Raw genomic sequence first — 14946 nt, 5'->3', positions numbered from 1 at the left:
GTTAGCTCACTGATGGAAGGTAGTGAAATTTGGCTATTTTGGACATTCCTGAAATAAATATTAATACATGTTGATACATTACTTGCCTTTTACGTTTAGAGATTAAAAACTATTGTCTGTTAATTTTGCTGTTGATCTATGAAGCAAACTGGTTGGTAAGAAAGGGGGCATTTTACCCCACCTTGGGGGGCGTTTTACCCCACCGCTGTGTACAAGAAAATTATAAGTCAAAATACTAATTAATTATGAAGGCTGAGCAATTTTAATATTTGGTGAATAACTCCTGCCATAGTCACTCAAAACCGGGATGGCAATTCTAGTCAAATGTATGTTTTGTTTCACTGTAATGTCACATTTTCCTTAAGGGGGGCGTTTTCCCCCACTCTACCCTATATAGTGTTTTGACATCGACAACCACAACCAAAAAGTGCATTTTACCTCAAACTTGCGACTAGTTAACTTAAAGAAGGCGCAATCGCTTCTCGGGTCGACATTAACACACTGACAAAATTATATTCAGAATTTAAAATATTTTTATACCACTATTTAATGCGTGATTGTGTAAAGGTGTTCACGAGATAGAGATACCAACCTTTCGCGAACTTGCTTTCAACGTCGAACGAACACTCGTTCTCATGGAGACGCGGTGTGCACGGAGGCAGTGTTGCCAGATGTACGATAATTATCGTATTTGTACGATAATTTTGACCTCTGTACGATGTACGATCAATAATGGAAAAAATCCTATAATGTACGATAATTTCAGAACTGTGTGACACTTCAAATGATGGTCGTTGTAATAGGACTTCTCATTGATCTAGCCGTGGATTCTACGTCTACCGGGGGAAGAACCTGTAGAGAGAGGGAGCGAGAGACCTTGCGTGTGTGTGCTAGTGTGCCTCACGAAGCGCATAAGGACCCAACCAATCAATTGTAAGTGCGGGCGGGCTTTTATCTATACTCCCGAATCAGAACAGAACCCAACCCCCCAATTTCTTGACTCCCAGAAATTACTTTGTGCAGGTTGGGATGTCTGTCATTTGCATGTCGTTGACTCGTGTACGATAATTTTCTTCCGAATACGATAATTTTGAACTTCTGGTACGATACTTGGACATTTCCAATCTGGCAACACTGCACGGAGGGGAGGGGCTGTGTGTGTGTGTGTGTGCGCGCGCGCATGTGAGAGACGCATGAGTGACAGAGAGAGGGAGAGCAGGAAATGCAGCTGAACGAATACGCTGCGTGTTTTAAATAGCGTTAAAAAATGAAAGACCTTAACAAAGACGAAAACTAAGGACATTTACTCTATAATTTTATTTTGTTTTAGTTAGTTTTGCCAAACACACATTACAGTTTTAGTTAGTTATCGTTTTTTTGTAATGCCTCGTTTTTATTTTTATTTCAGTTAACGACAATGTTTTTTCCCACTTAGTTTTCGTTTTTTCGTTCGTTTTCGTTAACGATTATAACCTCATGCGCAGTCCTTAAATCAAGCAACAGGAAAAGAAGAAGAGTGCGACCAATCATAGCGCTGGGTTCATTCCCCAAATAGCAAGCAGGGATGATTGACAGATGCGTAAGGCCTATCATTAAAAAGAGACTGAAAATCGACACCAATAGAGCTCGGGTGTAGACGTTATGGAACGGTGCATTGTGGGTAACAGCGACCATTTTAGAGGCAACGCAAAGGCCGGTTTGGAATAAGGTAATGGCGTAGCCGGCCGGTCTCCACCGGCACCGAGAAAGAGTTATGGACCGATTGCAATGATTTATTCCTCCACACGTAAAATAAAACTAGTACTGCAGTTACAAACATGTAAAGTTACCTTGTGAGTCGAAATAAGTGCGTTAGTGTGGCGGTCAACAGAAAGTGTTCGCTCTCAGGCTCACCCCCTCTCTGTCAAAGCCCATATATATATATAGTACATATTGTCTGTGTATCCTTAAGAAAAAAATAACTTATATTGTTTATACTTCACATACTTTCAAATGAAATTTTATTCATTTGATTTAAAATTATTTATTTTTTACTTGTTTACTTACATGTTCTGCACTTCTGCACTTGTTCTTATTTTTTACTAATCCATGTTCTGTAAACATGTTCTTATTGTGTGTTACGTCCCAGGTCTAGGGTCCAGGAGAATAACATAAATAAATTTGTCACACCTGACTTCTTGTTTCTTTTTATTATTTTGAAACAAGTTGTTCAAATTGGTAAATACGGTCAGCACAAAATATCAAAAAGAAGCAAATTAAGTTCAGGGTTGGGTCAAAGCCAAAACAACAAACAAACTATAATTTACCTTTGTTTTAGAGAAAACTTATTATCCTATCAAAAGAAAACCTTTAAACAAAAAATACAGACACTAAACTGACTCCCTTACTGGCCAAAAACAAGAGAAAACATAATGTTCACAATAAAGAAAAAATGGAGAGAGAAAGAGAGAGAGAGAGACACACACCATACACAACGAGTCTCATCATAACTATGTATACAATTTCATGTTGCACAATATATTGTTACTGTGAATTTTTATCTAAACAACTGCCATAATATATTCACCAAACTTCTAACAACAATGTGAACAGAAGTCTACATACAGTAATATAACAGTAACAATGACAATAAAATAGTTCAGCTTTCCTGTTACATTATGGTTTCATAACAACACTGGGGCACATATTAGTCAGAGCACAGCACACAATTTTGTCTAGTAAGACCATGTTTTCGCCTTCACAGGGAACCACCATGCTTAGTGTAATTGTGTCGTTCAATATGCTGTACTTTCCGCGAACACAACCAATTACCCTCTCCACATGAACCCTAAGGTACACTATCTTTCTGGTGTCTTCGACGTCCTTCGCATCCAACTGACAGCGGCCTCATGTGAAGGCGGGCGTTTTCACTTCAGCACACATCAGTCCAATGCTGTCCCTGATGTCAAACCCACGATCCGCCAGCACCAATGCCTCTCTGGCCAGTGCACCAGTGGCCTGAAATGTGAAAACATTACTGCTATGGTGTCTCTGAAAGTAACTTAGACTGTCTTCCTGTCTAAGCCAAATAGATGTGCTACATGTTGAATTGGCAGGTTCAGCCTCAGCCACACACCCATCAAAACAGCGAAGCAAGGCAGACCAGTGTAGTATTTCACCTTCATTTCATTGCCTTCAAGGAAGCGCTCATCAAAATTCTTCTTGGAGATCTCTTCCTTCAGTTGCCTGTTCTCCTCTAGCAAACAGTTGATCTCAGCTTGCCTCTGCCCACAAAAGCTGCACTCTTGTTGTTCCCCAGAGTCAGAGGGTGTGAGTGAATCATTTTGATTCATGGAGCTCTAAATATTTTATAGACAGAGCTCTAAATATTTGAATGAAGTCATAGTCTAATATCTCTAGAGCTTCATGTATAAACATTGTGTATGCACAGAAGTACACAAAAGACAAAACGTACTAATGAATGCAGTATAGTTCTCAAGGTCTTGAATCAGTATAATTCAACACATTTGGTTACTGATGACTCAATTTCCTGTCATGAGTATGTAGGCCTACTAGCATTGTAAAACATCAACACTGCCATTTATAAACAGGCAGGACTGATATTTTTCACACCAGTTAAACCAAAATTTGCAGCACATATGTGATTTTATATTTCTAAAAACTTTTGTGCGTATGCAACATCCAAAAACAAAATTTAAATTTAAAAGTTCCTGTGTTCGTGTACTTGTGTGAAGTATGTTTATAGCTTTTCTGCAAAGTTTTATACGTGAACCGCCCGAGGTTAACTGTAATGAGATTCATGTTAAAAAATTATGTTCTTGCCAAATTACCAATTTCTCCTGAAGTTCAACAATATTAGTGAGCTGATGCCAGAGGAACTTGAGCATTGGCTCACTAATATTGTGTCACACAGTGTCCTCTGGCAGAGCCATGTCCTCTTGCGAGCCTCTGGTCAGCTGCATCAGAAGGGTGTGGTTCACAGAGCTTTGGTACTGCAGCTCTCTGATATCCTGTCAGTTTCCTCAAATGCTGAAGAACCAGTCTATGAAAATCTTAAAACATCACAATGGACTTTGGAATGAATAACAAGATAAAAACCTTCACATAAATAGCTCTGGGAATTGAATTCAAGAGCTAAACCACCAATATATCTGTTAAAATCATCATTGTATAACAATACCCTGGGCAATTATAGCGCAGTTACCTTCAGACTGACGACCAGCAGGGCCCAGTGATGGGGAAGATTGAGCTGTTTGGGATGAAATAAAGAACATTTTGTTAAAATTGTCATTTTAAAATGACATTCAAAGCATCGATTCTCACTATTTTAATTTCAGTGTAAATGCATGTATGCCACTAATGCTAAATGCTATTTTCATTTTTTTAAGACTTGGTTTAGCTTTAGCTGGGTAAAAAAAAAAAAGTATATATATATATATACATATTATAAAAAATTAAATGAATAAAAACGCTACAGGAAATACAAAATTAATCCCAGCAGTTCCTGACCAGGGCTTGACATTAATCCTTAATTCGAACAAGTAAAATCGATCATTCACTTGTCAGAGTAAAACAGGATGTTGTGTGTTGTAACTATTTAAGTATTTGTGTTTGATATTTACCCAGCCCAAGGGCATTTTTTCTTACCCTTATATAGGCAATTTTTTCCCTTGATCTTATTAAATGTATGCTTCATCTTTCATTTTAAATTCTTAAATTTGATCAATAAATTCAATTAGACTAATAAAACACAAGGCTATATGGCTGTTACCAATCAAATTAAATCATTTACACTGAAATATACAGGTACAACTGCATTATGTTATGTTATGTTTTGTTATGTTATATATTATTTATATGTTATGACATATATGCCATGTTATGAGAATGATTTGAATAATTTTTGAATATACATAATGAATGTTGGAAAGAATGATACTTATAAACCGCCTCTTAATGAGTGAGTCATTGAGTCATTTGTTCAAACTGCTGATTTGTTCAGGAATGAGGCAGTTGTTTATCTTTAACTCAACCGATTCGTTCAAAACGCTGAATCATTCAGTTATGAAAAGACGTGTTCCTGTGAGATGCTGTGATCTTTGTTTGGAATGATTTTCGCTGCTGAAACAGAACAAAAAGTCAATATTGCATCTAAAATGTAAGTGACTTAATATTAATTATTTGTTTATTGAACTGTTGTATGAAATAAATGCCACATTTTCAATCGTGATGGTATTCAGGAAGACAGAATTCTTGATCGTGTGATGTTGCTTAACTGTATCTTTATATAAAAAAAATCATTTTTAATTTTTACCTCAGTATGTTAACTTCAAAGTTATGCCCCTTCAAAAAAATGCTGACTATATACTGAGGTCTCATGAAAGAGAAACAACTTGTAAGAAACAATCATTTTCACCATTAGGCCTATTACCTGTAATATTTTACTAGTAAACCACAGATAAACAGTCAGTTTTCAGTTTTCTACACATCATTTGCTTCATAAGACCTCAATATATGGTCAGGAGTCAGTGGGACTATTTTGTGTTTCTGTGTCAGCTTTTTTTTACTTCTAACGGACGCCAACAGTTGACTTGAAATTTCTACTGAAAAAAGAAAAAACACCAACATCTTTGATTGCCAGTGGGTGAGTAAATTAACAGCATTTTTTTTATTTTTGCGTGAATTATTCATTTATTTTGAAATTTTCATGTGAATGTTTATAATTATAACATTGCGGTTCAAATATCAATATGATAAAATAATATAATGCAACATTATTATTAGGTCATATTGTGCAGTAGGGATGAGTCATGATTTTCGAATATTCGATTAGTTGATTTTATTATAGAATATTGAATAGGTATATAGCCTATACGCAGAGTTTCGGTTAATTTATGACAGCTCCAGTTCACGTGCAATGCAGTCCTGAATATATTGTCTGCTATATTTGCTTCTTATTTATTAAATCCAGGCAATTGATTGATGAAACATTGATTCAAATTAAGATAAAATTTATACAAAACGAAATTCACTTTAAATAAAGGCTTTCTACAAAACAAAAACTTAATGAAGCTGGTCAAAATCATGTCTGACCAACTCCAAATGTCTCCCGATATAGTGCGGATCTTATGATCCTGACTTACTCATGCTGTTCACTTTTCATATAATCAACATAAATGAAATAAAAAAGTAATATTATATTATTTAAACATAAATATGAAACTTATGTTTAAGTTTTAAGTTATATTTAATAAATATAAGTTCAGTGATACAACGGAAAACTTTAAATTACCTTGATTAGCAGCCAGAAAATCTAGGGAAGAGGGTCTTGATGATTCTGATTCTGCATGAAACACATTGCTTGGTTAAAAACAATGTTAATTAAATGTAATTGTGCTAATAATAGCCGTTGCAAGCAATAATTGCAGTAATATAGATACCTGAAATATTTGATGAGAGCATTTTTTTCCTTTTTACATCTAAGATATTATGATGGACAAGGTTTACGTACCTTCAGGCCGGTAACCAGTGAGCCTCTGTGATGAAGAGGAGGACTGGGGTTCTCTTCAGATCAAAGTTAAGCACAGTTATTTGTCTTATACATCAGAGTTCACAAATAATTTTACTTCCAAAGTACTTCCAGCAATACTTGCAAACATTAAAAGGACTGCCACAGTGCAGTGCTTCACTGTATTGATAGATAGATGCTATTAACCTTGTATTGCTGCCTTATTGGTGCTGTAGGCTGCTTTACATCCTGCTCCTGATTTTTAAAAATACAGTATTACATAATTATTTAGCAAAATGCTGTGATAGCTAAACTTTGTTATTCAACTTAAATCAAGGGGCACTTACCCCCAGCAGAGAGTGATGAAGAGGGATGGGAGGATGCTCTTGGGGGTGCTATTGCAAATTGTGCAAATAACAATTAACAAAATGTAAATGTGTACAGTTCATGAAAATTACAATGAAACTTTGCACATACTTTTAGCTTTACAAAAATCCTTTTTGAGGCAAATTTGGGGGGCTTTGGTGGTGGTGGTGGGAGCTGATTATTGTCAGCATCATCAGACTCCTCAGAATCTGTTTCATCAAATTTAGGATTTCGCCTGGGAATGACAGCAAGCATGAAGTAATTAGAGGCTAAATTGTAGTGTTGAGGTTCCATTTATCTCAAACAACAAATCTTACTTTCTCTTTCTTTGATACGACTCTGGCTCTGTTTCAATGCCAGAACCCTTTTCAGCCCGAATCAGGCATTCATGGGCCTTGTCATATGTATCTGAAAACAAGTTTTTTAATTAATTGCTTTACGTTTGCAAATTATACATTTAGCATTTGATATTACTTTAAAACACTCACTTTTCTTTTTCAGTAAATCAAATGGGTGTATCTCCCATGTGTCAGTGTTTGGCTTTTCATGAAACAACACTGCCTTCTTTAACCTCTCTTGGCTCTTGTATGGAGGCCAATGACATCCCTCCTTGGTGCACCAGTTTTCTGGGATGACAGCTAAACTGTCCTCTTCATTCGGGAAATTGACCACAGCAAACATTGAACTGTGAACAAAAAGGTGAAATGGGTCAATCAATTTCACAAAATATTTCACAAACTCAATTTCAACATATCTTATAACATACACACCTTTTTACAGAGCTTTTTTTTAATTTCTTTTTTTACAGGTGCCTTACATCCTACAAATGGAGTAATGGCAGACCAGCAAAGTCCTCTTTGCATGGAAGAAGCACAAACTTGTGTAGCACATTTGTGGCTTGGGTGAAAAGGAGTTCATCCTTCAGTCCAGAGAGAAGGAAAATGTCAAGCTGTGATGATGGCAGGGGATAGACAAAAAGATCGGCCTTGTTCCTGAATGTGGTGTACACAATGAAAGTTTCTCCATGTTCCTCGACCACCAGGTTTTGCACTACGACAACATCCTTGTTTTTCAGCTGGACACAGTTATTCCCAGTGCACGTCTGTACAGAGAAGTGACTGAACTGCATTTTTGCATATTGTGCTTTCACATTTAGACCATTTGGGACTGGGCCGTTGTCATGTGGTTTTTGCAGAGTTTTCTCTGGATCTGACTGCATTGTTCGCATAGCCTTTCTTTCTGACAGTCTTCTTACGACTTGTTCTAAAGGCTTGTTTGGTTTTCTTATCATTCTTTTAATTTGGCCAAGGAAATTCTCAAAGGGAAAGCAAGAAATGTTGTCAAGTACACCAAATGCATGTACGTCATGAATCAAATGAGTTAAGCAATGCATGTTGTAAGTTATGGTTTCTTTCCCATACAAGCAGCTGCAGTGGTTCACAAACAAAACCAGGACGTTTCCGGCATAGTCTGCACACAAGGATGGACTGAGAAAGATGGTCATAGCAACTGCAAGCAGCATGAAGTTTTCATACATTGTCTTAGGAATGTTTCCTTTTAAACAGACAGGTGCAGTGTACAAGAGAAATGTACGAAATTCAGTAGCCTTCCAGCGGTCTGACTCAAATAGAGATCTCGGTTTTCTGTTCATTTCTGATGGAGCATGAGGCCGTAGCTCTATCAGTTGTGCAGAAACATTTCTGACAAACGTTGGGCCTAAACGAGTCTTCAGTGGCCCTTTCTGCCATAGAGATATTAGTTTATGTGTAACCCCCAAACATACAAGGTGCATGTAGTCAAGAGGACATGATGTCACCAAACCAATGGACAGTGATTCTAAAGGTGTTTTCCCACTGTAGTGTGAGTCCTCAGAAAAAGACTCAAAATGGTCATGGTTGGACCTCAGACGGGCTGTTGTTTCTGGGAAGGTCATACGGTTATTGTAGTAAACTCCCTTTTGACTGCATTTGTTACATCCATAGTAACCATTGTGACCTTTACACCGTGTCCTAACTACACGTGACGCGATAAAATTCCAGCGACGGCAATGTGTCTGTCCACACTAGACGCGACGCGACTGTGAGACGCCACAACGTCAATCAAAAATCACAGCCAATCAGAACAGCGTGTGGGCGGAGTCTCGCGGCAAGTGCACAGCACTAGAGAGTAAACTTGACGGCACTTGCAAGAAAATGGATAAGTAGCTACATAATCAAATTCACAAATATTACACCATTTAAAAAATACATAGGCTACTGAGTTACTAAAACAATCTTTGTCAAATAATACACTTGTTTGTTCACAGTTTGAAAATTCATGTTTCAATTTGTTTAATTTCAAGATCTGAGGTGAATTATATCCATTGTTGCTTTTACAGCTACAAAGCTGGAGCACAAAATGATATTCAAAGTCACATTTCACACTTTTAAAATTAAATAAATCACATAAACAGTACCTGAGATTATCATTGCCACACTTTGTGTTTGATGTTCCAGCGCGATGTCGCAGAAAAATATAAACCGTTTCTAAAATAGAATCGTCGCGTGTCGCCGTCGCGCCTGGTTAGGACAAAAACTCTGATTAACATGGAAAAGATACCTTTTATCGCGTGTCGCGGTGCGACATATAGGCCCTTTCTGATAAAGGCCCTTGCTGGTGCGTCGCAAACAATGGCAGAGACCTGGGGCCTCATTTATAAAACTTTGCGTAGGATTTGCGTCAGAAGTGGCATACGGATGAAACATAGGACGTGCGTACGCACAGAAATATTTGGATTTATAAAACCGTGTGCACGCACATCCTACGCAGTTTTCCCTTTATATATCGCAATCAATTCTAAATGTAGCACAGCTTTTGCGGCTTCATGTCACGCCCATAGTTGTCCATAAATAGTCCGTGAAACGCCCACAAGTTAAAGGAGAACTCCGGTCAATTTTAACATTAAGCTCATTTTTTTGTACATTTGGAGTGCTGTCAATACAGAGAACAACGACAAAATCGGAGAAAATTAGATTTTTTCAAATCAAATACCTGTGTTTACATCCTGTTTTCGGCTGAAGTCCACAGTAGTCGATTGCCGAGTTCATGCGCGTGATAAACCTATGCGCGTGAACTCGGCAATCGACTACTTTGGACTTCAACCGAAAACAGGATGTAAACACAGGTATTTGCGCTGGCTTAAATAACATCATTTTTATACATATCTTTCACATCTACTGCAGTCAGATTAACTCGTGTTCACTCTGAAGGAATCACTCACATTTTCTGTGCACTTGTAATGACACATCAAGGATGTTAAGAGGCTAAAAGCAGGTTTAAAACTTGCCCCATTGAAGTCAACAGGGTGCAAATTTTAAAAATAGAATAACTCGGTGTAGGCAACACCGATTTTTGTCGTTGTTCTCTGTATTGACAGCACTCCAAATGTACAAAAAAATTAGCTCAATGTTAAAATTGACCGGAGTTCTCCTTTAACATTCATCAATTGCGAAATCATGGCAAACACAGAGAGGAAAACCAAGAAACGTAACATCACTCAATGTGAAGTAGAAATTATCGTTGGCGAGGTGGAAAAGAGGAGTAAAATGTTGTTTGGAGGGCACACTGTGGGCATTACTAATGCCAAAAAGGCACTTGAGTGGCAAAAGGCTGCAGATGCCGTTAATGCATTTTATTACCATCCATTTGATTGCATCTGACAAGCTACAGATGTGTTATGAGAATGAATTGCATAACATGCCAATATTATTGCAGAACATATTTCACTTTTCTTTTTGCAAATATGTGTTAATTTGCATTTCTGTTGTAATCTTCATTTGATTTTGTTTGTTTTACACTGCAGATCGATCAAACGGGTGTTTGTGTAGGCTGTTAATTGTAAGACTTGCTTTGTGAAGTCTTCTGGACCCCGTCCTTGTAGTTTTCTACTAGGCCTAAAATAGGCCAGAATTGAGAGTTTGAGCTCTTGTTTAGAGGAAGGCCATCTATATTGACTTGCAGGGACACGGACTCAGACCACATTGGATGAACTAATGTTGTGAGTTGAGACAACAGACCATGTTCAATGCCAGCATGAAAATAAGTCCCCCCAGAGACTTCTTTCATTTCCACCACTGATTTTGTTTTCAGCAAAGTCCGTGAATCTTTAGGAAGGCCTAATTCAGGTAGTTTGGTGCACAAAATCTTGAGTAGTTCAGTCAATGATGAATGTGAAATTTGTTTCCTGACTGCCCAATCAGAAAGTAATGCTCTGATATCATCCTCCTCCTCGTCTATGCTTTCATCATTGCTCTCCTCTCTGTTCCCAGCAAAGCTCTCACTATCTCTTCCCTCACTGCTGCTTAGTGTGTAATAATCCACTGACTCCACTCTATTGTTAGACTCTGGAGTTGTAAGAGCCACTTGCTCAAATTTGCTTATGTTACAACAGTCAAGTATCTACTCAGTTCTTTCATCTGTTTCTATAGATGCTGACTTCAGATTTTGCAAGTCTTGCTCAACTCCTCTTTGAATTTTTCTACGTTTACTCCAGTAACTGGACATGTTACCTGGAGATAAACACTTCTGAATAAATATGTAAAGTAAATCAAATTATAGAATCAACACTGGGATGTTATCTTCTCGTGGTGATTCAGCAGCTATCCTTTCTCTCTGCATATAAGGTGATCAAATTTGAATTCATAATGATTTAATGACTGTAATACTAATCTTATCGAATTTTAATCCTAAATAATGAATTAGCATTTTTTCATTCCGCATTCATAAGCTGAGTAAAATGGCATCAAGCCATAGGGTCTTTTACCTTAATGGTTAATGTTGGTATTTTTTAAAATCTAATATATTTTGCTATACTAGGATTCATTTTGAATCTTAAAGTGCATTTTATTATTATTATTATTTATTTTTTGTGATAGACAGGAGATGCTGACTGGAAGCGTCGGATCACTTTTGATTCCCGCCTGAATAGGGTGAGTCAATTTTAATTCATAACGGTTTAATAATTATGATACTAAACTAATCTGTTCGAATTTTAATCTTGAATAATGGATTGGTTGCAGTTTTTGCACGATAGTAGCCGTTCAATGGCGTCAAGTGATTGTAGTATTTTAAATGTATGAATTTGTTCTGCTCTAGGCCTAATATTGAATTTAAAGTTCGCTTCATTAATGTTAAATATAATTTGTCCTTGTACTATCTTTATTGTTGATGTGTTTTCATTAATAATAATGAATCACGAATTAAGCATTCGTTTTAAAGTAAGGGGAAAATCCAAAGACCTTTTATTTTTGTTACAACTCGGGTATACCATGTCATCAGTCTTATTCGTTTAGTTAAAAGTTCTGCAAATGTGATGGTTGGTTTTGAGTGAGAAACAGAGTAATATGTGACACCTTTTGCATATTTTTGGTCTCTTACCCGAATTCAACAATATTGCTACAGTGTCAGGGTTATGCCCTGTCAGCTTTGTCTGTGTTGCCTTTGTTTCATGTCTCTATGTTTGTGTTGTGCTTATGGCTTTGTCTTTGTTTGTGTTGGCCATGTGCTCCTCTGTTCCTGCCTCGTTTCCCGGTACCACGCCCCCTTGTCTAGTTGAATCCTCATTTGTCTGAGTGTTGTCACCTGTTCCTCATGTTCTCTGCTCCCTTGTTTGAGTCCTCGTTTACCTGAGTGTACTCACCTGTGCCTCTTGTTCTTAGCACCCTTTATATGTCTTTCCCTCATGTGCTGCCAGTTCGTTAGATGTTGTGTTACTGTGTACTTTTGTGTTAAATTGTTTGGTGTTGATTCGTCACTCTTGTCTGTGCTCTCTCACCCAGCTCTGTACCTGAGTTTCCTTGTGGAGTTATTTCCTCAATCTCGTCTGTGTATCAAGGCTTCTGGAGGTCGTTTGGAATTTCGTCATCCAGTTCCAGTTTGCACACGCGCTGGGTTTATCCATGTCACCCTTCCTCTCCTCTGAGATTGTTTATCCTGGTTGCCCGCCTGCTATACGTGGTGTTTTGAGTATAACCCCTGTTTCTGCTTGTCTACAATAAACTGCTTGCTTGCGTTTGGATCTGCGACTCTCGTTCTGACAGAACGAATCGACCACATCTTGTCATCTGTCAACTGTTTTGTCAATAAACCTGTTAACACTCGTTCTGCATTTGAGTCCTCCTTCATAGATCCGTGACATACAGAGGACAACGGATTAAACCACTACTGACAGCAGCCTTGAAGTAGCCAGACCCTAGCAACAATTTAGAAAACACCTGTGATGCTAAAAAAAGATAACTTACCCTAGTTGAAATAAAGGATGGATAGAAGAAGAAAAAAATCAGTGGAGGAGGAGGATGCAAAATCTAAGAAAAGTAATAATAAAAAGAATATACAGTATTACAGTTAAGCTGAATATTGTTACTGTTGTTCAAATGTTGAATGATGCATGTATGCTGCAAATTAATCTAATATGAATATCTAGAATAAATCTAAAGTGAAACTAAGATTGTGCAAAAGATATCTTACAAAAAACATCTTACAGCAAAGGATGACAATTGTAAAAAACGGAAATTGTGGTACAGGATCATATGGATTTGTATTTATTTATTGACTAGACAGCAAAATATTATGGTAACACGAGAAACTGCATTAATTATGTCCATGTTTCTCATCTTTGCAGATGATTTTCAATCAGTCACAATTTTAAACTGGTAAAAGCAGGTAAATGGACAGCTAACATAAGTGCAAATAAGGGAAACATCTCAAGCTGTCATTGCTGATGATTTAGCTTTAAAGAATTAAAACCCAAATACTAAACGCATATAATATACTCTCCCAAATATACTTACATGGATAAAGACAATTAATGGTTGAAAGAGCTCTTAAAAGAGCTTTTGGGGTTTATTTAGCAGCTGTTGACACAAAAGCAAAATGGAGAAAAAGAAGAAACATGACTGAATAGATATTGCATATGTCTGTACAAATTAAAATTCATTTTTCATCAATGATTACTAACTAATCGATATGTTCTGAACATGGCAAATCAGAGATGCAGGATGTAGGTAGTTTTTTAAAGAACCATCCCTTAAACTTCTTTATTAAAACATTACTGATGACCCTAACATAATGTAGCTTTAATTGATTTAAACCCAAATACTGAGGTGCCTGACAAAAAAAATATAGACAACGCAACACTGCGCTTCTCGTCCGGTGTACCCCCCCCCCCCCCCCCCTTTAGGTTTAATAGCTCTTAAAAGAGCCCTTGGGGATAATTTAGCTGCTCACAAAATCAAAAAAATAGAAAAAGAAGAAAACCTGTACAAATTAAAATGTATTGATTTATTATCAATTATTATTATGGCAATATGTCTTTTATTAATCAGTATGTCATGGCAAATCAGGCATACAGGATGACTGTTAGATTGATACTTACAACAATCAGATGGCAATCGACACTGAAAAAAAAAAGAGAAGATAATTATTTTCATGTATAAAACCAAAGTTAAGGCTCTGATTACAATGCCATCTCAAAATGCACAACAGTTAGAAGAATGCTGAGTACATCTGATGTACCACCCAACCCACTAACAGATAAGAGCCATAAGTCTGTTATGCCTGAAGGTGTATTTCAGTGCGTGTTTCTCTCCCTCCATTTTTTCCGCTGTCCCTCCTCCTGTCCCGTTTCTCACAGGTTGTTCTGCCCTGGGCTGCGTTTCCAGATAACGATGGATCTTAGCACTTACGAGGATTTTCTGCGAGCGACTTTACGAACGTTTGTGTTCATTTCACGTGCGTCTCACAAAAATGCACTTAGCAAGATCGTTCGCAGCTGTGCTTTAAGTGCTACTTAAGAGTCGCTGTCCGTTTGTCAAGTGCTGAAATGTCACCTTGTAGAATGGCTTGTAATTGCAGCACACGCTTGCAATTTTAAATGTTTAACCTAACTGTTTTCACCTGATGTGCATTTTCCACGAGGCCAATAATCTATAAAAGCACAAACCTACGAGTGGAGACACCAGCAAAATGGCTGAACCATTTAAATCAAGGAATATTTTCAGTTCTTCTTCAACTAAATGTCTTTGTTTATGTTTGTA

At 37.3% G+C, this 14946-nt stretch overlaps 1 protein-coding gene across 1 annotated transcript in view; it reads left to right on the top strand.

Annotated features, from left to right (window-relative positions):
• Positions 1–14946, top strand: part of LOC307157471 (uncharacterized protein) — a 191593-nt gene that overhangs the window by 158576 nt on the left and 18071 nt on the right. The gene's annotated exons all lie outside the window — the stretch shown is intronic.

This window comes from Squalius cephalus (assembly GCF_949319135.1).
Source record: "Squalius cephalus genome assembly, chromosome: 4".
NCBI lineage: Eukaryota > Metazoa > Chordata > Actinopteri > Cypriniformes > Leuciscidae > Squalius > Squalius cephalus.
This window is presented reverse-complemented; position numbering and strand designations above follow the sequence as displayed.